The following is a 27,344-nucleotide window of genomic DNA, read 5'->3' as shown; positions in this document are numbered from 1 at the left end:
TTCTTGCTGTATTTCCTCGTTCAACATTTGCAGATAATTTGAAAAAACAGGACATTCTATGGTATCCTTGGTTGCATTGAACGAATCTTCATAAGTAAGAAAATCTCCAAGTAGTTCCTCTTCTGTACGCCAAGGCTTAAAGAGTTGCAAAAGAGCTAAGTAATAAAATTCCCTTTTGTCTGGAGATTCACAACTCAATTTTCGATGATTAATCAAATGGCCTTTTCTTTGTTTCACTAGACAGCCTTCACAACCAATTACTGCATATACAGATTTATTGATGTCTTCTGTGACGTTGTTTTTAAAAGTATAGGTTTGCAGAACTTCATAGAGACAAATGTTCTAAAGGTGAGTACTTCTATTTGGATAGTATGTATCCAACATGTTTGTCTTCAAAATATCTGTACTGTCTGGTTCTTTCTCCGCCAAATACTCTATTTCTTGTACAGATTTCAAAACTCGGTTTCGTGTTGCAGCAAGACCTAGACTCACCCAAATGATGGTTCTAGATTTGGCATATAGACTGGCTGCTGATAACCGATCAGAACATTCATATGCTCCAATTTCTCGATGCGACAACATCTTCAGACTGTAACTGTATAATTTCTTGCTTAGACTCTTTTCATGTGAAATTTCTTCCCACATTTCCTTCAGTTCCGTCTTTTCTGATTTTGTGATGTAAGACGTCACATATCGAGCCACAGCAATAGAGTTGTCAGCCACATATTGAATATCCATGTTAGCATTCCACATGGACAAAATGACTGGGTTGTAGTCGTTTATGAATTTGGATTCCTCATTTCTTCTTAGGTTGTATGTATTTTTGGGTGATTTTCTTGTCACAGTATGTCGCGGAGCAGACATAAAATTGTTGACTCTTCCTTTCGATGTTACTGGACGTGGAAATGCAAAACGACATTTCGTGTAGCACTTGTCCTTGGATTTGTATTTTCGACGACAGTATTTCCCACAACGATGGGTTTGAAAGCGTAAAACTTGATGTCTTAAATTGTTTTCTTCTGTACTTTTCGGAACAGCACATGTAGAATACTGCTCAATGAAACTCATCACTTTCTCATCTGAATCTGTTCCAAATTTTGGTCCACCTTTAATCCATAGCAGCATATGTATATAAGGAGCACCTCTTGCTTGATAATCCTTTCTCCAAAAGAAATCCAACACCTCTCCAAGCGGAGGATTTTTTTTGTTTGTAATAAAAGACATCATAGCTTCAAACCTATGATTGAAATATCTGCATACATTAACTGGATCCAAAGAGCACAGTTCTCCAGGTGTCTTGTATTCAATATTTTCAATGTTTTTATTTGCCTCTCGTAGAAATTCAAGTAAGTCTTTCCAAGCATACTCAGCACAGCTAAGAGTGAGGAACCATGTAGGAGTTCCTAAGTTTCTTAGCATACATTTCAATTCCCCATGACGACGGTACCAATACTCGTTAGTACCACACTGACACGCCATGAGATTAATTAGCTGAGATTCCAAAACACTGTCTTGCAGTTTCACTTTATCCATAAAATCCCTTGCCGAAACATTTTGAAGATGTGTTCCACTTTTCAGTATATGGTTTACTGCATAGGAAAGTCCAGACAAATCACTCTCAAACAGTAGATGGAACAAATATGGAATGCATTGATGAAACCTTGGATCTTCTGCATATAATCTTGAAGTCCGGTATTCAGATGCAGGAATTTGAACAGGTCGGTCGTCATATCGTCCACCTTCACCTGTTGGAAATAACTGTGGAAAACAACGAGCTTCCAAACTTTCTTCCCATACACTAATGGGACTTCCTTTGGCTTTTTTCATCTGAAACAAGTCAATAGCATTCCCCATTACTTCTTTGGAATGCAATGGATGAACACTATAATGTTCATAAATTTCTTCACTTCTAGAGACATCAACTTTTTCTATTTGCCCAGCAGAGACATCAGTGTCGTCTTGTACAGTTGTTTCCTCTTCTCCCACATACACATTTTTATAGTACTGATTATTTTTTACCAGATACAACGTTGCCTTTTTGACTTTCCTAACATCCACTAATTCTTGCCAGATTTTCTTAATTTTTGTCGGAACACCATTAACTAGAATAACCAGAGGTTCCTCTTCTACTTTTTCGACACCAATTGTATCAATATTTTTCTCGAAATCTAGAGGCAAATAAACAACTCTTCCCTTTAATCCTCTCTGTAAATCTGAAGGAGGCAATTTCCCTGTCTTAGGCTCCATGCGAACAATAGCCTGAAAAGGATGCACACATTGAATCAGAATAGACTCATAGGTATTTAAATCCATCAATTCAGAAGGAATGTCTACCAACTCCAGATTATTATGAACAGCTCTAGCAGGCATTCTGTTTTCATTAAATTTTTTATGACAATATTTACAAATACGTTGATCAGAACCCAAATCAAAACAATTTTCAACCAACAAATAAGTTGCAAAATCCTTCCACTCATTATTATTTATCTTTTCGCTTTTTACATATAAATCAACTAATCTAGTCTGATGCTTATAATGAGTTCGTCGACAACACACACAAGTAAAATTAGGCCTTTCACTTGAATTCACCTTAAAGTTTGTAATTTCATTTTCAAATTTTTCTGTACTTAAAATCTCTACATTCTCTTCTACATTACCTTCTATTACTGTATCAATTGCTGCACTGACCTCTTTTTCACCAAAGTAACAAAACTTAATTTCATCACAAATGACATCTAATTCAGTTCCATGCAAAAGAGCACTGTTTAACTGTTTTAGTTTAAGTGCTGGACTTTTTGCATAATACAACCTTCTCACTAATTTCATCACTTTATTATGATGCACTGCTAACATCCTAAAATGGTGAAAAACACTCTGATATAACTTTTCTTGAAAGACAAGCCAGTGAATGCCCTTGCAAACCTATTTTTTCTCTCACTCTACAAGGATCTAACTCTTGTAAAATTTTCATTTTTTGTTTCACACTTTTCTTAGTGTATGTCCGTAAGAAAGTGCGAAACAAATCAATTGAATCCTGTCGCACACTACAAATACTACTACAATTCCAAGTATACACTGGAGCCTTAGGACATCTCCCTAAAACTTCATCAGCTAACACCTCTTCTGTATTTCTAGGCACAATCTCTTCTTTTTCAACCGGACAACCGCCCTTCACCTCATATGCTCGACCACTGGTGTCAACTGCATGCACCAAATCATTATCCTGAAAGTAACTTTCTTCATTAAAAAATGGCTCACAACTTGAACTATGCTTCCATTCTCCAGAAAAAACATCACAATAATGAGTCTGATTAATTACTCTCCTCCACTTACATTTTGATTTGAACACATTGATTACCTTATCAAGTGTACGAATTCTATTCATTACTAAACTAAACAATTTATTTTTCACTTTAAATGCTTCATCCACAATCTTAACTATGTTTTTTTTTCTTGTAAAAAGCGGTCTTTTTTTTATACCTTTTTACATTTTTTAATAAAATAGATATAATTCTGTTAAAAAACATTCGTCTATGAATTTCAATAAATTGATTTCTCCTTTTTTTGTTGTAGACAATATCATCTCCTTGTACAGGTCTAACATTTTTAAAGGGACACACTGTCTTCTTTCTAATTACAGGTGTCTTATTCTTGTTTAAAAACACACGTTTTTTTGTATATTTCAATAAGTTCCTGAGAAATTTTTTAGTTTGCTTACCAGGAGCATTATTTTTTTTCTCTGAAGATTTTGTTTTGGTTGAGTCTTGTTTTTCTTTTTCCTTAGACCTTAAAAATTTTTTATAAAGTTTTTCACGTCTTTGTTTGGAAGGCATCTTTTTCTTTCTTTGTATAGATGATTATAATCTGTGGTAAACACAAAATAACATATTATAGACCACTACAAACATATTACATAGCAATTACAATAAGTAAACGATATAAACACTAGTATACAACAAAAGGCTGATTTACATTACATGTGCTTTGCTTTGTATCAAAAACGATTTACTAATTAATGTTATGTATTGCTTATATATAGGTGGCCTGTTTTTGGCCTATAGAGACAGTGAAATAATATGACAGAGACACACATACTGCTTGCAGAGACAGGGATGGTAGATTATATGTAACATCCTGGTCATGTGCCTAAGATCACACTATGAGTCAAGCTTGATTTTAAATGGATCTGGGTGAATAATATGCTTAGTTGATATCTTTAAAAATATGAAAGTACATGTTTTTAAAAAACATGGTAGATTACATGTTACATCCTGGTCATGTGCTTAAGATCACACTGATCGGTGAATCAAGCTTCACTCACAGTGTGATCTTAGGCACATGCCCAGGATGTTACATGTAATGAGTAATTAATGTTATGTCTTGCTTATATATAGGTGGCCTGTGTTTGGCCTGTAGAGACAGGGAAATAATATGAGCAGAGACACACATACTGCTTGCAGAGACAAACATGTTAGATTACATGTAACATCCTGGTCATGTGCCTAAGATCACACTGTGAGTCAAGCTTGATTTTAAATGGATGTGGGTGAATAATGTGCTTAGTTGATGTCTTTAAAAATATGGAAGTACATGTTTTTTAAGAACATGGTAGATTACATGTAACATGCTGGTCATGTGCCTAAGATCACACTGTGAGTCACGCTTCTTTTTAAATAGATCTGGGTGAATAATGAGATTAGTTGATGTCTTTAAAAATATGGAAGTACTCATTACATCTAACATTCTGGTCATGTGCTTAAGATCACACTGTGAGTGAAGCTTGATTCACCCATCAGTGTGATCTTAGGCACATGACCAGGATGTTACATGCAATCTACCATGACTTTAAAAAACATGTACTTCCATGTTTTTAAAGACATTAACTGAGCATGTCATTCACCCAGATCCATTTCAGTTCAGTTCAACTTTATTTCGGCTTATAGCCATAAAAGCAGGAAGTACAGATAAGAAAAAGACATTTACAAACGGAAACTAAAAGAGTACATTTGACAACAATTAATCACAGGACACATTACAATTCATATATAGTGGGGCAGAGTAACAGTTAATTCTGTGTAATTAATTATTCATATTACATAAAATCTAATTAAACCCGTAAAAAAGGTTGATTCTTTATAAAAAGCCAGAATAAAACCTAGATTAAAATCTTTAAAACCACGTAATTTATACAAAAAGTAGACTCAGTGCATTCTACGTTATTTAACATTGTAGGGGAAAACTGCAGATTTCATTATTACATTATAGTTTATGTCCAAAACGTTTTCCAATAAGGAACACATTGAGTAAGAATCTGCTTATGCCAAAAACCACCAGTTGTGAGGTATTAGATCTTGTAATACGCTCCGCCTCTTTATACGTCCTGACACCCACATTTTTACACAAGGGTTTTAACCAACGCTGTCTAGGTGACGCATAAACGGGACAGAAAAACAAAATATGGGCATCATCTTCCTTGGCCTTTAGTGGGCAAAGGGTACAGATACCATCCTCGTTTCTTACTCCCCATTTGCACGTATGAGCATGGGTCTGTAATACCCCATATCTAAATTGTAAATATAATGTTTTTGCTAGTGGTGGGTTTATCTCATCCATAAACGTTTTGAATGCAGCAGTGTCTTTTATGGACACAAATTTCTGGGTCAATATACCAGTAGATGGGCAATGAGATAGCTCGTCATTAACATGGGACCAATAGGTAGTTTTTAAAATCTTTTTACACACCGAAGTCATATTATGGGGTTCGTCCCAGAAATGGGACAGCCCTAACCTGATACACCAATGTTCAATGTGTTTTAGCCATGCAATTCTCTTGTACTCGTCAATCTGGGTAATTTCTTTCAATCCCTTTTTATAGTTACACAACTCGGGGGTTGTCCATAACCTTACCCAATACATCAATGGCCTCAGAGCTGCATGATGATCTGTCCGTCTAAGATCCAGATATAGGAATACTGGAACTAGTGGGGTTCTAGTTGGTATTTTCAATAACCTGCGCACAAAGTGGTTTTCTTCCCGTCCAAATTTATGTTTACAGCAATGTCCCCAAACCTCAGCACCATAAAGTGCAGCTGATTGGGCCTTTGCTTTGAAGACTTCCAGTGCCGGTGTGATGGCTTTAGAATCACTAGCTCCGTGCACTTTTACGATGGGCATGAAATTTTGCTTAAAAGCCAACCTACTCTTTGTCAGGTGTCCCTTCCATGAGTTGTTACTGTCCAGTGTGATACCTAGGTAGTTAAAACTCTCCACATGTTCCAATTTTTGTTTATTTAAGGCCACATTTTTCTTAAAAGACTTTTGTGGGTTTATTGACATGTATTTTGTTTTGGATGAGTTTATTTCCAGCCCCTTCTTTTCACAGTAACCATTAAAGGAATTCACCAGGTTTTGGAGACCCTTCGGGGTCTGTGAGATGAGGATTGTATCATCGGCAAAAAGTAATGCCGTGATTGCCTCGTCTCCTAACCTTGGAGAGTCATGGTCACAGTTCCTTAAAAACTCTGGTATATCATTAACGTACAGTGAGAATAGCGTAGGTGCCAAAACACATCCTTGGCGCACGCCACGGCTTACAGGTATGGGCTTTGATAATTCACTATCCTTTCCCCATCTAACTTTTGCATAGTTATCTGTGTGTAATCTAATTAATTCGTTAAGTAGCTCACCTGGGACCCCCATGTCTCATAGTGTTATCCACAGAAGATTCCGTGGAACGAGATCAAAGGCGGCCCGCAGGTCTATAAATGCCACGTACAGGCTACCTTTCCTTATATTAATGTACTTCCAGCAGATACACATGAACCTGAACACTTGATCTACTGTACTAACTTTTGGTCTGAACCCCTGCCTGGTATTTAGATAATATTTGGGTCTCGTCTATCCACTCTATAAGTCGGTTTAAAATATGCCTGGCAAAAACCTTCTGTAAAAGGTCAATTAACTAATTGGGGGTAGTTGCCCGGATCATAACGATCTCCTTTTTTGAATATTGTTATGATTTCTGCCCCTTTCCAACTCTCAGGAATTGGCGTTCCAGCCACTATAGAATTACATAAGAAGTTGATCTATGGTCCCCATAGTTCCACATCGTGTTTTAATAAATCTCCAGGGATCCTATCCGGTCCTGGAGCTTTGCCCGCCTTAATAGCCCCTATTGCCTGCTTAGTTTACTCTAAACTAAATTTTAATGGTACGATACTCAGCTCTAAGTTGAACTCTGGATTTTGTGTGTATAACCCCTCTACATCTTCTGAGTAAAGTTTACCAAAATGGTCGCACCAAGTTATTTTCGTCTAAATAAACGTCCTTGGGTGATCTACCCTTTCTGTTCCCTTTGGACAAAAAACATGTACTTCCATATTTTTAACGACATCAACTAAGCATATCATTCACCCACATCCATTTTAAATCAAGCTTCACTCACAGTGTGATCTGAGACACATGTACACGATGTTACATGTAATCTACCATGTCTTTAAAAACATGTAATTCCATATTTTTAAAGACATCAATTAATCACATTATTCACCCACATCCATTTAAAATCAAGCTTGACTCACAGTGTGATCTTAGGCAGATGACCAGGATGTTACATATAATCTACCATGTCTGTCTCTACAAGCAGTATGTGTGTTTTAACTCATATAATTTCACAGTCTCTACAGGCCAAAAACAGTCCACCTATATATAAGCAAGACATAACATTAATTACTCATTACATGTAACATCCTGGTCATGTGCCTAAGATCACACTGTGACTGAAGCTTGATTCATCCATCAGTGTGATTTTAGGCACATGACCAGAACGTTACATGTAATCTACCATGTCTTCAAATAACATATACTACCATATTTTTAATAGCAGTGTATCTTCATTAAATGAATCATATATCAGATTACACACAGGCACAAAGTAAAGTGAGACACAAGCAAAGAATACTCTTTAAGCTAATCCAGGCAAACTGTTACAAGGCACAGGTGACATTATTGAAAAATGTGAAAATGTTTTCTCTTATTTCAAACAGAAAGTCAGTGTAATGCTTCTCCAAAATTTAAAAAGCAGACTTTTTTCCAGAAAATATTTTGCATACTAAATCGTTTTTGACACAAAGCACAGCTCATTTAAATGACCACTACAGAAACAAAGCAGAAACCTAACTCATTTTCAAAATACATTGCCAATATGCACCATTTTATTTTTAAACAACATTACAAAAAAACATGACACAAAATGCAAGAATAAAGAAGCACAGAATGCTTCTTAATCTTCCCCATAGTGCATACAGCACTCTATCTTTATTAAAAGAATCATTACTCACCTTTAAAAATGCTTTGAAAGATGTAGAACAGTGTCATTCACACTCAACAGATTTTCTTAAGCAGAATCTCTGAATAATGCTTCTTTCACTGGAGCCTGAGAATAATGGCACAGATTCTTACTCATTTCAGACCCATATTCTTGTACATAACCAATCAAAATTGTTCCCACACAAATTCAAAACCAAACTGCACATTTTAATTGGTTGTACATTTGAAGACTTTGAAACTCACATAACATTCACCCATCCCCCCAGTGCTCATTCACCCTGTTTCCATGGTAACTCCCTCCTAATCCAGCACACAGTTCAGAAGTTCATCATACTATGTTGCAAAAGAATACACCAAGGGTGATTGACCTCTCAATATGCTAGCTAATCAAATGCAATCTTTCTTTAAATGACTTTTTCTCAACCATTGAAATTACTTCTTTAAAAAAAAAGCATGCACTCTAATTTTCAGTGAATATTTTAAAGAAAGCACCAATCATTTCTAGGTTTTCAAGTGCACTGAATCTCAACCACTTTTCTTTAATAATTCCTACTTTCAAACTGCCATTTCATTTCCACAACTCATCTGAATAGAAGCACATCTACCTTCAAGATGCCAAAAGTCTGGTTTGTGGGTCATAGCTATGTCTTCTGGAGTGAAAACTTTGCAAGCATCAGAAGGATTTTCCAACCTTGATTTACCAAATGTGGACATTGTGTGGATTGGACAGAGAGGATTAAGAAGTCACCAATTGATACCACTCATAAAATCCTTTATGCATCTTCCACACCCTGACCTTATAATTGTGCACTGTGGTGGCAATGACTTGGGCACTTTGACTGGGGTAGGTCTGGAAATGCTTTTAAAGGACATCTTTGGGCCATTGATGTCACTTTTTCCAAAAACTGCCTTGGTATTTTCTAATATATGCCAAAGACAAAAATGGAACTGGTCCAACCAATTTTGTCCACAGATTGAGAAAGCAAGGAAACATGTAAATAAATCTGTTTCTGCTTTCTTCAGAGACTATGGTATGGGTTCCATTTACCACAACAACTTGCGTTACAACATGCAAGGCATCTAAAGGAGAGATGGTGTACATTTTTCAGATGAGGGGAATAGAGTCTTCCTCTTGAATTTGAGACTCTGCATTGGTACCTACTTGTAGGTACAAAAAACACCCACATAACACAACAGCTCTTTTCAGAGCTAACTTACCTCTAAACACTCTACATTATTTTTTTACTCTATTTTTTTACACTGTTTTCCCCCGTGGTGCGCTCAGGGTGCGCGTACCGGAGAGCGTACCCGGGAACGCACCCAGCTCTTACCCCACGAAAAATGTTTAAAAAATAGTTTTTGGGCCCTTCAGGGTCCTTCTAAGCCTCCCTCAAAAAACATAGGGGTCAGGGGGGGTCTGCCCCCTTTTAGTCATTTCCCCCCTTTTTTTTCACCTCAGGTGTCTCGATTTTCCCGAGACACAAGATGGCGGACTCTCTGGACTGTTAAGAATGTTGACAGACATCATACAGCCAATCAGCTTTCTGCTCGCGCACTCCCGTAGCGCGCCGGGTGCGCTCACCGGTACGCGTACCGGTGAGCGCTCGGAGCGCCCTATAGATATATACGTGTTTTTGAAGTTAATTTTCAAAAAAAACACTGGAGCAATTTTCACCAAATATAGCAAAGGCACATCTACGTACCAGTCCCTACAATTTTGCAAAGTTTCGCGTAATTCGTTTCAGCGGTTCGGGCTGTAGACTTGTCAGAACGACCTATGGAAATTAACATGGGGAAAACACGTTTTGGGACCCCCCTTTTTTCTCAGCCCCCACTTCACGAATCCCCCCAACACTTTCGGGGAAGGAGCGAAGCGGAGCTGGCCAAAATTTTGGAAAATTACACACAAATTCCTCAACCGGTGCCAGAGTTATTCCCAATAGAATGCTGCGGATTTCCTATGGTAGCTAGGTCCTAACTATAACTACCTACTGGCGACCGCCAGTGGGTAATATATATATATATATATATATATATATATATATATATATATATATATATATATATATATATATATATAAACACAGAATTGTAGCTGGACCTTTGCCTCTATGTCGGCGGGCTCACGGCAGGGGTAGCCACCCCCTAAAATTCAACACACTCCACCAGCGTCCTCCTTCTAGTGATATCAGAAAGAACAACACGGGAGCCGTGGCCTCAGTAAATGGTGCAGTTTAATGCAGATGCAACGTCCTACGCGTTTCGGAGTAAGCCTACTCCTTCATCACACCATTATTTAGAATTGTCAGTGTGATTCGCCATGAGCAAAACGAATTCTTTTTTTTTTTTTAAATAGGTATACAGGGTAGCGGAACAGACATGTCTGACTAGAGGAAAACAGTATACATGTCTATTTTTCCAGGTTCACAGGAAGACAGAGTTAGAGACTGGAAGGGATTGTTTAGATGTGAGTCCACATCTCTTCCTCATTATTCATCCCTCCCGGGGTCTTGGTCTGTAACTGGATGATAAATCTTGATTCTAAGGTTCTTAGTTTTTTCACCCAGTTTCCCCCTCTTTCTGTCCTGACTAGTTGGTCCAAAATGAAATAAGTCAAAAGATTACTGTTGCTGTTGTGTGTCTGCTCAAAATGACGGGCTACTGGGTAGCTCGGATCCTTTGAGGTGATTGCCCTCATATGTTCAAGGACCCTGAGTTTGGTTTGTTTTACAGTACTCCCTATGTATTTCTTCCCACAGGGACATATCAGACAATAGACCGTATAGTCAGAGTTACAGTTTACCAGTTTAGTTATTCTGCCCTTCTTTTTATTGCCTGGAATTGGGTATTCCTTGACCTTTTGAGAGTTTCTACAGGCCTTGCACTTCATACAAGGAAAGAAGCCTGAGACAGTAGGTTTTTTCTTTCTTTTCTTTTCGTAGTGACTGTTCACTAAATGGTCTTTAAAAGAATTCCCCTTTCTGTATGTGATGAGAGGATAGTCAGATATCGACTTTCCAATTACGGAATCAGATTTTAAAATCTTCCAGTTTTTTCGCATTATATTAAAAACTTCTGGAGACTTTTCCGAGTAATCGGTAATTAATCTGATCTTAGAATCTGGGGTGCTCAATTTGTCAGTTAGCAGATCTTTTCTCTCCACTAGATTACTTCTCACTTCCGCTTGATCTAGAATTCCTCTCCCATATCCTCTCTGTGAGAATCTTCTTTTAGACTGTTCCTTAGCTTTTTCAAACTCCTGTGTGGTTGAGCAATTGCGTTTCATTCGCAAAAACTCTCCCAAAGGGATGTTATTTATGACACTGCGGGGATGATAGCGGCGTGAGTGCAATATAGTATTGCCCGCCGTTGGTTTTCTATACACAGCGGTTTGTATTGTGTCATTTTCCACATAGACCCGAAGGTCCAAGTAGAATACCTCACTTTTGCTAACATTGCTTGTGAAACTGAGATTCAAATTGTTTTTATTGAGTTCAGCAATATATCTCTCAGCCTCATTCCGTGGTCCCCACCACACCAAAAACAAATCGTCGATGTAGCGGGTCCACAGGACAATGTTGTTCATCCACCTGTCATTTTTCCCCGCCCAGGCCACGTGCTTCTCCCACCATCCCACGAATAAATTTGCGTAGCTTGGGGCGAAGCACGTGCCCATCGCGGTCCCCTGCAGTTGTAGGTACAATTTCCCTGCAAACAAAAATATGTTATTTCTTAAACAGAAGTCAGTAAGCTCCAACAGCATAGCATTGTGGCTTCTGTACTTTATCGGTCTAAGATCTAGGAAGCTTTTCATTGCCATGAGACCGTCTTCGTGTCTAATGGACGTATATAAGCTGGCAATGTCCAATGTTATTAGGATCATATCCTCTTCCCACTTGACATCCTGTATAATTCTCAAAAAGTCCTTCGTATCTTTGAGATACGAACTAAGATCTTTCACAAATGGGGCAATGAAGCTGTCGATATAGCTCGAAGTTTTCTCCAATAGGCTGTCTTTGGCAGATACGATGGGTCTACCAGGTGGCCATATTTTACTCTTGTGCACCTTTGGTAGGTGATAAAATGTTGCAATTTGAGGGAAGTCACATTTCAGGTTCTTCCAATCCTTGAAGTCCAAAATTCCTTTGTCCTTCCATTTCTCAATTAGATCACTGAAGGCTTTAATACTCTCTGTATATTTTATCCTCTTTATCTCAACATAATGTTCTTTGTTGTTCAGTTGGGAAAAGGCCTCGTCTTCATATTGGCTACGTTTCAGGATGACAATATTTCCCCCTTTGTCACTGGGTTTTATGATGATATTTTCATCTTGTTTTAGATTTTGGATAACAGCCCACTCTTCCTTACTCAGATTTTTCCTTTTACAATTAAAGTTTTCAGCCTGTAGGCCTTTCAATTCTTCAATGACTATTTCCTGAAACGTGTCAATTCCATCGTGTGATGTCCTCGGGTTGGTTCTGGATTTTATAGTCATTCCACTTTTACAACCCTGCTGTGTGATACCACAGTCCTCCAAAGTCTGTGTGGGTTGGATGTCCCAATCTTGCGTGTGGCTCGTTCCAATCATAGTCTGTGCCACCGCAATTGCCTGTAGATCTTTGCCTGTTATCATTGCTAGAGGATCAATCTCCTCAATTCTGATTCCATCATCCACTTTCGGGTTAAGAGTATGTATCTTCTGCAATTTTAATTTTCTAATAAATCTAAATAGATCTATTCGAGTCTGTGTGTAATCAAATGCCGGAGTTGGGCAAAAGGTTAATCCAAGTCTTAATAGTTCTTCTTCCTTTGAGGTTAGTTCTCTATCCGATAGATTCATTATGGTATTTTCTTTTGGAATTCTCACCATCATTTCTTCCAGTTCTTCCCTCGGGTGCTCCTTGTTACTACCGGGGTGGATCTTCCTTGAGCGTCCCCGCCTGCCCCTCCTCGTTTTCCTTTTGGGGTTGTTGGTGGGTGTGTGGTTGCCGCGGGTCGCTGTCTGAGTCCTCTGATTACCTCGTATTCCTCGAAAAAAGGATCTGATGTCACTGACCATGTCATGAGTGATGTAATATGTAACGTCATCAGCAGTGCATTGCGGGGGCGCGAGTTATAGTCAGCTGAACTAACTATAACAGGGGAATTTCTCTGGTTTTGTACGAGTGAAATGTCTATAACTTTCCCTAAAACCTATGTTTTTTTCAGTGAATTTCTAAGGTTTTTTAAATGCTAATTTCTAACTATAACCTGCCTAAAACCTATGGTTTTTTCTGTTAATTTCAAAGATTTTTTAAATGCTAATTTCTAACTATAACATGCCTGAAACCTATTGTTTTTTAAGTGAATTTCAAATGTTTTTTCAATGCTAGTTTCTAACTATGCCTACAGAGGTAGGACATGTGAAGAAAGAAGAAAACCGCACACAAAGAAAAAAAAGAAACGCTGAAAGAAGCAACAGAAGTCCTCAAAGACGAAGAAAGGTGCAGGAAGAAGAAAGATGTGCAGAAAGTACAAACAAAGGAGCAGAAAGAGGCCTTGTTGCAAAAGCATCCTGTACCCTCAACTTTTTCAGATGGGTACTGGTCGTAACTGACTCTGACTAACCAGTCCTAGAGCCAGCGCTATGCTAAAAGACACTTAGAATACAGTGAAAACACCTACATACACTAGGGAACACTATGCTTTGGGGTACCCCTGTGATTACCGTGGCCTCCTCTGTAAGACCCTAGCACATAATAGGGCAGGGGGATTAAAACTACCTCTTAAAACATGCCACAGGGCGCGTTTGCACACCTGAGGTGACATGTGTGCATACACGCCCATTTTCATTCGGGGGATAAAGTCCCCTTGAATCCTGAGTGTCCCTTGGGTCCAACTAGCCCCCAGGTATCTCCAGTTAGCGCCACAGAGCTGTGTTGCAGAGAGGTGTAAAAAGGGGCATGCCCTGGACCACCTCTCTGCAACGCAGTGCAGTGGAATTTACTGGAAACACCTAGTTGGCCACCAGCGTCCCTCAGGATTGAAGGGGAACTAGTTCCCCAAATTCAAACGCGCCACATGGCGTGTTTGCACGCGTCACCTCAGGCCCCTTCCCCTCCCTTCACCACTGTGTAAACGCGCCCTGTGGCCATTTTAATTTGGGAGGTTAAGTCCCCTTGAATCCTGAGGGTACCTAGGGGCAGATTTACAAGCCCCTTGCGCCTCATTTACCCCACCGTTGCGTCACTTTTGTGACGCAGCGGCGGCGCGAATCCTGCTCTATGGTGCAGGGGTACTTACAACGTGATGCATCTGGGGGATGCGTCACGTTGTAATGCCCTGCGCCACATGTAGGCATTCCTGTGCAGGGGGGGCGTTACAGCGCAGGAACGCCTCCTAAAAGTGGCTGAGTGAAATCTACAAGATTTCACTCAGTCACTGTTAGGCCCATGCTGTGTCAAAACCCTGCGCCTGCCTGAAGCAGGCGTAAGGATTGACGCAGCATTAACTGCATAGGGCCCCAGAGCATTGCTGGAGCTGCGTCGCGCTTGCGACATAACTCCAGCAATGCGTCACTTTTACAGCACAAATGCGTCACGCATCTGTGCCGTTTTTTGCACCATGGTGCGCCGCATTGTAATTGCGGCGCATCCATGATGGCGGAGCCGTAGCGCACAGTAACTGGTGCATCCCTGCTGATTTGCAGGGATGCGCCAGTTATTGTAAATATGCCCCCTAGGGTCCAAGTAGTCCACTAGGTAGAATATTGGTTTGGGAGCACACTGCTTCACCTCCCAGCAGGGTCGCCCCTAAGCATCATGGTAGATGCAGTCCGACAGGCGAGTACACTTGCAAAGTCTTTAGAGTGTTTCACCAGGTGGGTGCAGATTAGTGCTGGCCATCTCTGGACACGTGTTTCTAGATTATTATCTGTCATCAGCAGAGATTAGGCATCTCTGGTTTCCCTGCTCTCTCTTCCAAATACCAAAGCAGAGTTTGCTATGGCAGGGCGGGAGCCGCGAGGCCCCCGCCCTGCCGTAGCAAACTGCAGTGTCCTCCCCAGTGCCGTGACAGGGCTCCAGGAGGTGGCCCCCACCACCATTTACAAAGCCCCTGGGGGTGGTGGTCCCCGGGGCTTGGGGGTCCATCACGGAACCCCCAATTTTAATATTTAGAGCCCTGGGGAGGTGGCAGTCCCTGGGGCATGTGAGGGGGTTCAAGACCCCCCACACGGGGGGCTCATGGCCCCCCCGGGGCTGCGGGGGGCCATGAGCCCCCTGCAAACATTTTAGATAAGCACTGAGGGTGCGGTCCCCAGGGCTTGGGGGGGGGCCTTTGAGCCTCCCCACACATGTAATTCAGAAGCCCCCAGGGGTGGCGGTCCCCGGGGCTGGGGGGGGCTGTGAGCAGGCAGTCACATGAGCGAGGCAGATGAGACAGGAGTTGGTAACATCACGAAGATCACACAAAGAGTACGCTGTCTCATTATAGGATTTGGAGTGTGACCAATTGACGGGTATGTGATCAGGTACAACTGGGACATTGCACTTATTGAGGACACACATTTGAGAAAAGCATAAGCTTAAACACGTCAGGTGCCTCTGTCATGTGACTGCCTGCGCCAATTGCAACAAAAGCACCTTTTTCCAAGAACCGGGTCCTGGCGCATTTCTTGTTTGGATATATATATATACACACATACACACCAAGTGGCGGTCACAACTGGGTAGGTATAGTTAGGTCAACGTTTCCATAGGATACGCGATTCCCCACAAAACATTTTTTAAAAGTGCTCTGTTTAGCTTGTTTTGTACATCAAAAACTGCTGACACCAAACTTAGCAGGCAGCTAGATCTTGATCCATAGATTGTGCTTTTTTGATTTTGTGTAAATCTGTTCAGTAGTTTTTTTTAGAAATTAAGGGGCAACAATATTTGTGTATCAGGATGGTTGGCCCACCAGAAGTTCAAGAGACTTCTGCAGGAGAGTCAGTTTTAAAATGGAGCATTCTGATTGGCTGGAGAAGTGTGGCTCAATGGTTAGAGCGGCAGACCCTGATGCAGAGGTCTAGCCCGGGACCAAGGTTCAATTCCCTGCCTCGGCGGGTCTTGGGCTCAAAAATTCCACGGACCTGATAATTCTCGCCTCGGTGCTCATTCCAATTATGGAGTCTCACTCTGCAACTCTGGGCAATAGCTTGCTTAATCTCCACAATGGCCCCCACAACGCTAAGGATGCCTGGCCTCCACCTTGGGGGTGCCCAGGAGTGGACACCTCACAGGGAAAGCCAGGATGGGTTCCACAGCGGTATTCGTACAAGCGCCTTGAGACCCTTGCGGGTGAGTAGTGCGCTATACAAGTATCAATTTACATATCAATTTACATTTACATTGGCGCAGGAAGCTTTTTTTTCCTTGGGCTAATTAGCTGTCTGACTTCTGTGGGAGCGAGCAATCTGATTGGCTGCCAGCAACATGCGAAAAATGTTGCTGGCAGCCATCACAGGGCTCAGGGACCTAACCCCCTGTCTTGAAGTGTAAAAAAAAATAATATAAGGGGGCAAGGTAGAGATTCCTTTCCTTGGCCAAAATACAAAAAAAATCAGCACATTTTGCAGCGACCACGCAAGACAGCTATGGGATCGAGAAGAAAAAAATAGTGGCTGGGGCCATATTCTTCAGCATAGGCCCCAGAGAGTTCATCCCCAGGGTCGCATAGGTAATTTAAGGGGAGGTGGGTGCTTGGCCCCTCTCCCTGAGTAATTATAGGCCCTGGAGAGCCAACCTTAGGGCCGCATTACTTAAGAAAGGGGATGGTGCATGGCCCCCCTCACCCGGTTGCTTTTGGCCTTTGGGTTCCCCTCCCCTGTGGCCAAATCTAATAAATAAGGGGAGGGATGCCATAGGCCCTCTCTCCCAGAGGCCTTATAGGTGCCGGGTTCCCACTACCGGGGCTTGAATATTCTAAAAAGGGAAGGGGGTTTAGTGGCTCCCTCTCTGAGCCTTGAAAAGGTCCTGGGGATCCCATCTCCCCGGGCCACTAACTTTAGAAAAAGGGAGGGTGCCCCACTCCCTGAGCCATTAATGGTCCAGGGGACCCCATCCACCAGGGCCGGCTCACATGCTGTGCCTCGGGGAGCCTACCCCAGGACACAGTGGTTTCCCTGCCTGCTCTGGAGTGGACAGGGAACCAGTGTTTGCTCCCGACTGGAGGGAGCATTTTTTAATCTCCCACCAACCAGGAGCAAACACAAAGTCTGCTCCTAGGAGGCAGGAGCTTTGAAAATGCTCCCATCAGCTGAAGCAGGCTTTTGATATGTTTCCCTTCATGCACTGATGCGAGCAGGGAAACAGATCAAAAGATTACTCACACATGAAGGGAGCAGAAGAAATAGCTGCTCCCTTCGGGCAGGAATAATGCTGGCTCCTGCAGCATGCGGGTAGCCACCTGGGGCCATGGCAGCCCTGTGGCTCCCTCTGTGGCCCTCAATGAGTGTATGGTGGGTGCCTTGGGTGGGTACCAGGACACCCGCCCATTTTAAAAGCAGGACCCGGGGGAGAGGGTTCCCAAGGCCAAAAAGGCCTCAGGTGGGGCAGCGGGGCCCTCATCCCCTTTACAAAATACACAGCCCTGGGGGATGGGGTCCCTAGGCCCTTTTCAAGACTCGTGGAGGGGGCCAAATACCCCCACCCCTTTCATTTAACAAGTGGCTCTATGGGATGGGACAGAGGCCACCCTCCCAGTCCCCTTCCCTTTAAAAAAAACAACAGCCCTAGGTGATGGGGTCGCCAGGGCTTGATAAGGCTCGGGGGGTGGGCCAGAGGGCCCCACTTTCCTTTATAAATAACAAGGTCCTGGGGATGGGGTCCCCAGGGCCTAATGGTGTTTGGATAGGGAGACCTCTTGGCCCCCTCCCCTTTAAAATAGTTGGGGCCCTGTAGGATGGGATTCCCAGGGTGAACTGAGATCCGGATGGGGTGCACTTCCCTGTTTTTTATTGGTATAGCTTAAGGGGATGGGATCCCAGGGGCCTAATAAGGCTCTGGGAGGATGTCAGCATGCCACCAGCCCCTTTGATTTTGTCCCCGGGGGTCATTAGCAGTGCATGGTGGGGCGCAAGTTCTGGTGAATTTCTGTGTTTTTTTTAGTTCAAAATGTTAATGTTAGCTCTGACATATTGACCTACCTATAATGTTATTTGAACCTTTGTTTTTTAAGTGAAAAAAATCTATGTTAATTTCCATGGGAAACTATAGACAAGGCTACAGGTCGAACGGGTGAACTGAATTTCCCCAAATTTGGCAGGGAGAAGGGTCTTGGTCTAGAAAGCATGTTTTTGTGTATTTGGTGTAAATCCGTTCAGTAGTTTTGGAGAAATTTACAGATATCGATATTTGGGAATTCTGCCATCTGATTGCCTGAGGCGTTACGAGCACAAGCTTGCTGCTTATTGGTTGCGAGCGCTGCGAGCGGTTGCAATTAGGAAGTGTTGGCCCCCATTTTGTGATTTCGTTGAAGCGAGTAAGGGGAAAAAAAGGGTGAAAAAGGTAGGAAAGGAGTGTAGGAACACTGTAATCTCTGTGGGGGAGTAGTGCAAAGCAAAGTATTCACCCTTACCGGTCTGAAAGTGCGGTGTTGCTCATAGTGACATGGTGCTGAGATGATATGCTGCTACACTCGGGTATGAAACCGAGAACCTAAATCGTGTGCTCATTGCTGTAAAGTGATGTGCTCTGGTCTTTGTAGCATACGTGTGCAAGTAGTGTTAGTAGGCGTTTATACCATACAGGGTGTGGGAAGCGAACTACTGACCGCTTTCGTGCGTTTACACTATACCGGAAGCGGGAAGCGAAGTACTCACGCCTACCGGTGTGAAAACTTGGGTTTCAAACAGAGGTGATTGCTGTAAAGAGATGGGCTCTGGGCACTGTAGTATACATGTGCAATAGTGTTAGTAGGCGTTTATACCATACAGGGAGTGGGAAGCGAACTACTGACCGCTACCGTGTGTTTATACTATACCGGAAGCAGGAAGCGAAGTACTCACACCTACCGGTGTGAAGACTCAGGGATCAAAGTGAGCTGATTGCTGTAAAGTGATGGGCTCTAGGCGCTGTAGGATACTAGCCGCTGTAATATAACTGTGTAAGTAGTGTTAGTATGCTTTTATAGTATATAGGGAGTGGGTTTCGAACTACTTTCTCCTACTGGTCTGAAGACTTGGGGATTAAACCGTGAGCCTAAATCGTGAGCTCATTGCTGTAAAGTGATGTGCTCTCGGCGCTGTAGTATACCTCTGGAAGTAGTGCTAGTTTGCGTTTATACAATACAGGGAGTGGGAAGCAAACTACTCACCCGTACCGGTCGCAAGACTTTTGGATGAAAGCATGAGCTCCTTGTTGTAAAGTCATGTGCTCTGTGTAATATTCCAATGTAAGTCATAGTAGAATGTTAGTATGTAATTTACTAGAATGTAAGTATGTAATGTTAGAATGTAGGGCTGTCATGAGGGGAACCTTAGGGAGTTTGTACACTGTGCTTGAGAAGACGGTTGTCTTACTGTCTGCTCCTGTTGGTGGGTGTTTAAGGTATCTTGTTTTCCTGCAATAAATCTACTTATCGGATCCACTGCTGTCTGCCTCTTCACTACATAAATTTGGCAAAGAACGGGTGAAGGTAAAAAGAAGGCAGAACTCACCAATATTTTGTTGCTTGCGTTGTGCTGAAGACCCGTTTTTTTCGTGTAGCTGTTTCTACTCATCCCAGGGTCGTCGGCTCATTGAAATATGTCATCCGACCTCTGGTAGGATTTATATTTTTAGATTTGCACTTCCTCTGGGTCTTCACTACACTCTGGTTGCTGTACTACACATGTGTAAGTAGTGTTAGTATGTGTTTATACAAACCAATGCATTATGGTCCTAGGGAGCGTGACCTCCCAGGCGCAGCTCATACAATGTCCCGGGTTGTGCATCAGCAGGACATTTATGTTTGCTATTAGAGGGCGGGTGCATGCCTTCCACCCTGTGATAGCAAATCCTGGTTTGACTAGTTGAAGCGAGGGGAGGAAAACCTCGTATTGCTTTAATAGAGCGGATCCAGATGGTAAAAATGAAAAAAAAAAAGAGAAGCTGGGTCTCACCCGTTCATTTAAATGAGGCCCCTGGTGGGTAATGTTCTGTGGTCAAATCTATTATTATATTGCAGGGTCTCTGTAGGACTGGGGATCTGAAAGTCACATGTAAATTAGGCGCGGGAGGACACAGAGACGTTTCGCAGCCTAGGGGATCGCCACCTTCCCGGGTATTGTTTACTAATTGTGCGGGGGCTTCGAGGCCAACTGAAGTCCGGGGATCCCCACCCTACGGGGTTTTACTTAAATATACAGTGTGGGCCTCGGCAGTCCCTGAAGCCTCGGTGGTCCTAGGCAGTGCCTTATTGGTTCTGTAATCACACGGGCAGTACTCATGGTGTTATAAAGTGATACACGCATAGAACCCTTGCAGTTGTAGAATTACACAGGCTTCACTTATGTAATATTCTGTTGGTTTATATTTGGTAGGTGCAAAATTACTAATGTTTTCCATCGTAACCTCCTATAAACAGACGATTTTCACAATAAACTACAGACAAGTGTTGTCAGAAAAAGAAGACCTATACACTCACTTATTTATTGGAAAAAAAATAACCTTCATTAAAACAACACAAACAAAAGGAAACGCAAGTTTATCAGAACAAACAACAGTATAACATGAAATACATGGATGGGACTCCTCCGGAAGCAGCGTACAAAACCTGCAAGACAAAAATGAAACATAAGTATGTGTGCCATGTGGAAGAGGAAAGAAAGGTAGTCCGAATGAAAGGAAGATAGTGAGAATGGGAGGGAGAGGGAGTGGGTGGAAGGGAGAAGGGGAGGAAAAGTCAAAAGAACAGAGGGAGGAGGAGACAGAGCGTCGGCCTACTGCACCCAGCCCTCAGTGTTTACCTCCCGTCAACCGTTTGTCTAGGACTCTGGGGTCCGCGAGATAGAGTGTGGTCCAGCAAGTCCTTAAAATGAAACATATGAATGAGGCCAGAGATTACATTATTAGCTAAGGGAACTTCGCTTGCCTGCACCTGTGCACCCTGGGTGCTGCACCCCAGCACCTTCCCCCGTCACTGTGCTCAGTTGTACGTCTTGCGCACTCAGGCTTCACTGCTCACCTGCCACCATCGGTGTGTTCAACGACGTGTTGGTGCAAGCTCTAAGTCCGGGGTACCTTTGTAGGGTGGAAGAGCAGGTCTCCGGTCAGGGACGGTGTCTTGATACCACAATGGAAGGTGTCAGAATGCCGAGGCATCATGACGGGGTGGACAGCAAAACAAACAAGATGATGGACGGAATGTTGCACAATGGCAAAACATTCACCCCCAGTCACATATCTGGGTTTAATCCATCGTTATTTTGCTCACCAAGCCACCCCAGTTCCGACATGGCCATATGCAAATCAGTCTTGACCCTGTGCCTCATGGGAACAGTCTAGCCCGAACTGCCAAGCCATGTCTTCCCTGGGCTGGAATCAAGCATCCTAGGACCGGTTTCTGGCTATCAGCCATCTTCAGCCAGGATAGCTTGACTCCAGTGACTTAGTGAGCACGGGACCCACGTCTGGGCATACCCTTCCCACATAGGGTGAACAGCAAAACAAACAAGATGATGGACGGAATGTTGCACAATGGCAAAACATTCACCCCCAGTCACAGATTTGGGTTTAATCCATTGTTATTTTGCTCACCAAGCCACCCCAGTTCAGACATGGCCATATGCAAATCAGTCTTGGACAATTTTGGCTCAATCAATTCAGTGTCTGAAAAGGGAGAAATAATTTAATGGTGGAAACGTCTGGAGGTAAATGAAGGTTTATTTCAAGCTTAATGGAAAACACCAGTTGAGTGCATCCTTTGTTTTTGCAGTACAATCTACCAACTGTTAGTGGTAATCGTGGTTCAAAGAGGAGTTGGAGTACACAAGAATACAAAAGGGTAAATAATAATATGTTATGCCAACGTTTACATGCAAAAGAACAGAGCTCATGCTAGAAGCATAATGTGTGTGTGTAATGCAGTGGCAGAAGCCTGTGTGCATGTACACTTAGTAATGAGCTCACTGCAGTGCCCTAAAAGCCAACGCCATGAGTCTGTAAGGCAGCGCTGCCCGCTGGCTCTGGCCTACAGTACGGTCCGGCTGGTCCTTAAAATGAGACTGAATCAGGTCAGAGATCACATCATTACGCACGGCAACATCACTTGTTCGCACCTGCACACCCAGGCTGATGCACCCCACCCCTCCCACAGCACTGCTCTCTACTCGTGTCTGTAGGGTAGCACTGCCCGCTGACTCAGGCCTACAGTATGGTCCTGCAGGTCGTTAAAATGAGACAGAGATGTGACTGAATGAGGTCAGAGATCACATCACTATGGACGGCCACATCGCTTGTTTGCACCTGCGCACCCAGGCTGATGCACCTAACCCCTCCTGCAGTACGGCCAGAGATTAGATTATTAGCTACGGGAACATTGCTTGCCTGCACCTGTGCACCCAGGCTGCTGCACCCAGGCCCCTTCCCTCACACTGTGCTCAATTGTACAATTGTAGGTCCTGCGCACCAAGGCTTCTCTGCTCACCTGCCACCATTGGTGTGTCCAATGACGTGCTAGTGCAAGCTCTGAGTCCGGGGTACTTTTTTAGGGTGGGAGAGCAGGTCTCTGGTCGGGGACGGTTTCTTGATACCACGATGGAAGGTGTCAGAATGCCCAGGGCATCATTACGGGGTGAGCACCCGCTCCGCCCATTTTGGGTCAATTAATTCAGTGTCTGAAAAGGGAGACATAATTTAATGTTGGAAACGTGTGGAGGTAAATTAAGGATTATTACAAGCTTAATAGAAAACACCAGTTCAGTACATCCTTCATTTTTGAAGTACGATCTACAAACTGTTAGTGGTAATCGTGGTTCAAAGAGGAGTTGGAGTGCATGAGAATACACAAGGTTAAATAATAATATGTTATACCAACGTTCACAGACAAAGGAACAAAGCGCATGCTAGAAGCATAATGTGCGCATGTAATGCAGTGGCGGAAGCCTGTGTGCATGTACACATAGTAATGAGCTCACTACAGTGCCCTAAAAGACAACGCCACATGTAGGTAGGGCAGCGCTGCTCCCTGGCTGAGGCCTACAGTACGGTCCAGCAGGTCCTTAAAATGAGACAGAATGTGACTGAATAAGGTCAGAGATCACATCATTACGCATGGCAACATCGCTTGTTCGCACCTGCGCACTCAGGCCGATGCATCCCACCCCTCCCACAGCACCGTGCTCAATTGCCGCTGCTGTGCACCCAGGCTCCACTGCACACCTGCTGTCATTGTTGTCATTGTTGTGTGTGCAAACACTACGGGTAGCAGTGTTCACAATTCAGTTGCAGTGTTGATTGCAGGATGGTGTACACCTCAAGGATCCCTTTCAAAACACGGCTGGCAATAGGGTTCACAATTTAGAGCCAGTGTTGATTGCCAGGATGGTGTACACCTCATGGATCCCTTTTATTTTTTTGCGCATTGTGATATGCGAGGTGGATGCGGCCAAATCACCTGAGGCAGTGTGGAAGAACTCGGACATGTGGCGTTGTCATTATCCTATTTATATGTATGCAAAGTGGGCTGAGCTTGTGTATGCCAGGCCAGTGTCGGGTGTGAATATTTGTTCCGGGGATCTGGGCGTTGTTCAGTTCCTGCCTGGCCAGAAAGTGTACTTATGTGTGTTTCTTTTGCAGTTTTGACGTCGCAGAATGTGCAATTTACATTAATGTAGCATGTACCGGGAGGGCGGCACCTATCGCTAATGAGATGCTGTTCGAAAACATTGAATGGCCAACATCACATGTCACTGTCAAGCTTGTGGATATGCACAGACACGCATGTCAATGGTGTGCGGTATTTTTTAAAGTGTTGCTATTGCGAACCGCACACATGTAAATGTGCTCGGATGGAGGGAGGATCATCAGTGAGGCTACGTCATACACAGTGATAAAGCTCATTACATTCAAGCAATGTATGTCAAACGTGAATCTGAAAGTCTCACATATATCACACTACTATATTGGTAAAGCCTGACTACAGAGCCTACAGCAATACAAATCTACACATTACTGTTCACTGTTTGTCACATGTGATCTAGGATGTGCACCCTGCCCGTGGCTGATGATACTTCTTAGAGCCACCAATACCCAGGCCGAACGGCAGCACAATAATGTGCACACACACACACACCAGGGGCATCGTGTAACATGCATTTGTTTTTTATGTAACGTTTGAGGTGCATGGCCATCACACGTGGAAGGCTAATGTACAGACCATGAATATTGATCAAGATGATTGTTGCATGTTGTGTGTAGTATAAGATATGTGTATATAGCAAAACACTTTTCAAAAAAGCTCTCTAAGCAGAAGGGGTGTGTCTCATCAAACGCTATAGAGAGAATGGCTAAAATGGGTGGGGTTGTCCACCTGTTACACTGGGAAATGTTATGAAGCAATCAAATGCTTTTTTTGAGGTCACATGGCAATCGCGCACCGAGCGTATAAGGAGGTCGCACCCGACGCGATTTTGAGGAAATATAATTATCATAATATAAGTTTATTACAGTGAGAAATATATAAATGTTTAAAATATTTTAGATTATCGCTTCCTCTCATATACTGTTTGAAGTTATTTAGATATACTTTTGAGACCAAAAAAAGGAGGGAATGGCGTCCCCGGTGCGACACCATACGTCTGTGATGTAACACGAGGCCTGGCGGCGTGAACTCGTCGCATACACAATCCGCAGTGGGCGCGACCCCATACATACATGAAGTAACGCGTGGCTTGGTACTGCGTACCCGTCGGATACCGAAGTAGCAGCTGGGACAACTTCATGCGTATATGATGTTACGCGGGATGCGGTGCCACTAACCCATCGGATACGAAATGCGCATCATTTACGAGTTTAGCAATATGGTGGATGGGATTCGCGTGGTGATGAAGCTTGGTACGCTACCGGTATGGGAGTGCAGTTTTCTCAACAAAAAAAAAGTGATACATATTTTTGGGGGAAGATATAAAAAATTACATCATTTTTAAAGTAAAAAAAAGTATAAAAAAGAAGTTCCAAAATATTTAAAAATATAATGGAAAAAATATAGGTTTTTATAAACATTAAAATTTGACATTTAAAAAACCTTTGAAATTCACTGAAAAAAACAAAGGTTTTACAGACGTTAGTTAGAAATTAGCATTTAAAAAACCTTAGAAGTTCACTAAAAAAAACATAGGTTTCAGGCACATTATAGTTCGTTGAACATTTGACTCGTATAAAAACAGAGAAATTCGCCTGTTATAGTTAGTTGAGCTAACTATAACTTGCGTGTGTCATCAGTGATGTAATATGTGACGTCATCACCAGTGCATTGCGAGTGCGCAAGTTATAGTTAGCTCAACTAACTATAAGAGGCGAATTTCTCTGGTTTTATATGAGTCAAATGTTCAACTAACTATAACGTCCCTGAAACCTATGTTTTTTTAGTGAATTTCTAAGGTTTTTTAAATGCTAATTCCTAACTATAACGTCAGTAAAACCTATGTTTTTTTCAGTCTATGTATATATATATATATATATGAGGTACGTGGTGTTCCCGCGATGCAAATGGACAGCAACAGCAATCACTGTCAGACAGCAAACAGGAACAGCGAGACCCAGAGAAGGTGCAAATGTTTTTATTGTATTTTAGCCCAGCACCAGTCCGCCATGACGCGTTTCGGCTAGAGATAGCCTTGATCACATGACAAGCGTCAAGAGGGCTGATCACCCTTTTAAAGTGCAAAGGTGCCATCACATGCAATGGAAACAGAAAACATACTATTAGTGTTTCCATGTTGTTACAACTTTTACATTTCGACATAAATGTCCGAATTGCACATATTCCCAAGACAATAATAGTCACTACTGGTTTAGTATGTACAGATATCATTAACCAGAACGTACCATCTACAACAACTAGGCATATACTTACAAGAGTCAACATGGCAACGGCTATATCCAACTTTTAAAATAATATAAAAGTTAAAAGCCAATTAAATAGTTATATACAGATAAAATATAACCATTAAAAACACCAAACTCTGTACAAAGCAAATTGCAAATTAAGGTTACGTTGTCATGAACTCCTAATTACTTGCAGTAATGCCCAAGTGGGCTGCTTATTTGAAAGCCAGTTGTAGTTACTGTACATGTGCAAAAAATCGCTACTTGTGTAAACATAGTGATGGCAACAAAAGTGCTCCCAGAATTGTGATAAGATTAACAAACTGTTAGTGAATTTAAAATGGTCATGGAGATTTTCAGGGACATGTTTAACATTCAAATGGAATTTCATGAGTCTCATTACAATAGTAAAGGTAAAAACTTATTACAAGAATACATAGTGTGGACAAAGGAAGAGATACATTGCATAGTCTAGATAACATGAGGTTAAAAATAGTATTTAGAGATAAGTGTGGCAGTCCTCCCCAGTATTGAGACCTTGCGGTGCCTTGGTATCTAGTAGTATTATGTAGCGAGTCTCCAATTTGCGCAGAAGAGACTCCCTATCACCACCTCTCCTTTGGGGAGGAACACAATCTATCGCAAAATACTTTAGTAGGGATGCATCCTTTCCATGTTTACTTTCAAAATGCCTGGCTACAGGGTATGTCACATCTGCGTGGGTGATAGCTCGCAAATGCTGTAGTATTCGCTTATGCACTTGCGGTCGAGTACTTCCCACATACCTCAACCCGCATGGGCATTCCAGGACGTAAACTACAAACTCAGATTTGCAGTTTAATTTCTGTCTGATTTTAATAGGAAAGGGAGAGAGAGGAGTAGTAACCTCTGTTTTGCTAATACCGTGTTTACATGCTTTACAAATAGAGCATCTCAAAAATCCTTTGCTTCCACTAAGCCATGAAG

The sequence above is a fragment of the Lissotriton helveticus genome, chromosome 9, assembly GCF_964261635.1.
Source record: "Lissotriton helveticus chromosome 9, aLisHel1.1, whole genome shotgun sequence".
NCBI lineage: Eukaryota > Metazoa > Chordata > Amphibia > Caudata > Salamandridae > Lissotriton > Lissotriton helveticus.
The sequence above is the reverse complement of the archived record's forward strand: the minus strand, read 5'-3'. Positions refer to the sequence as shown.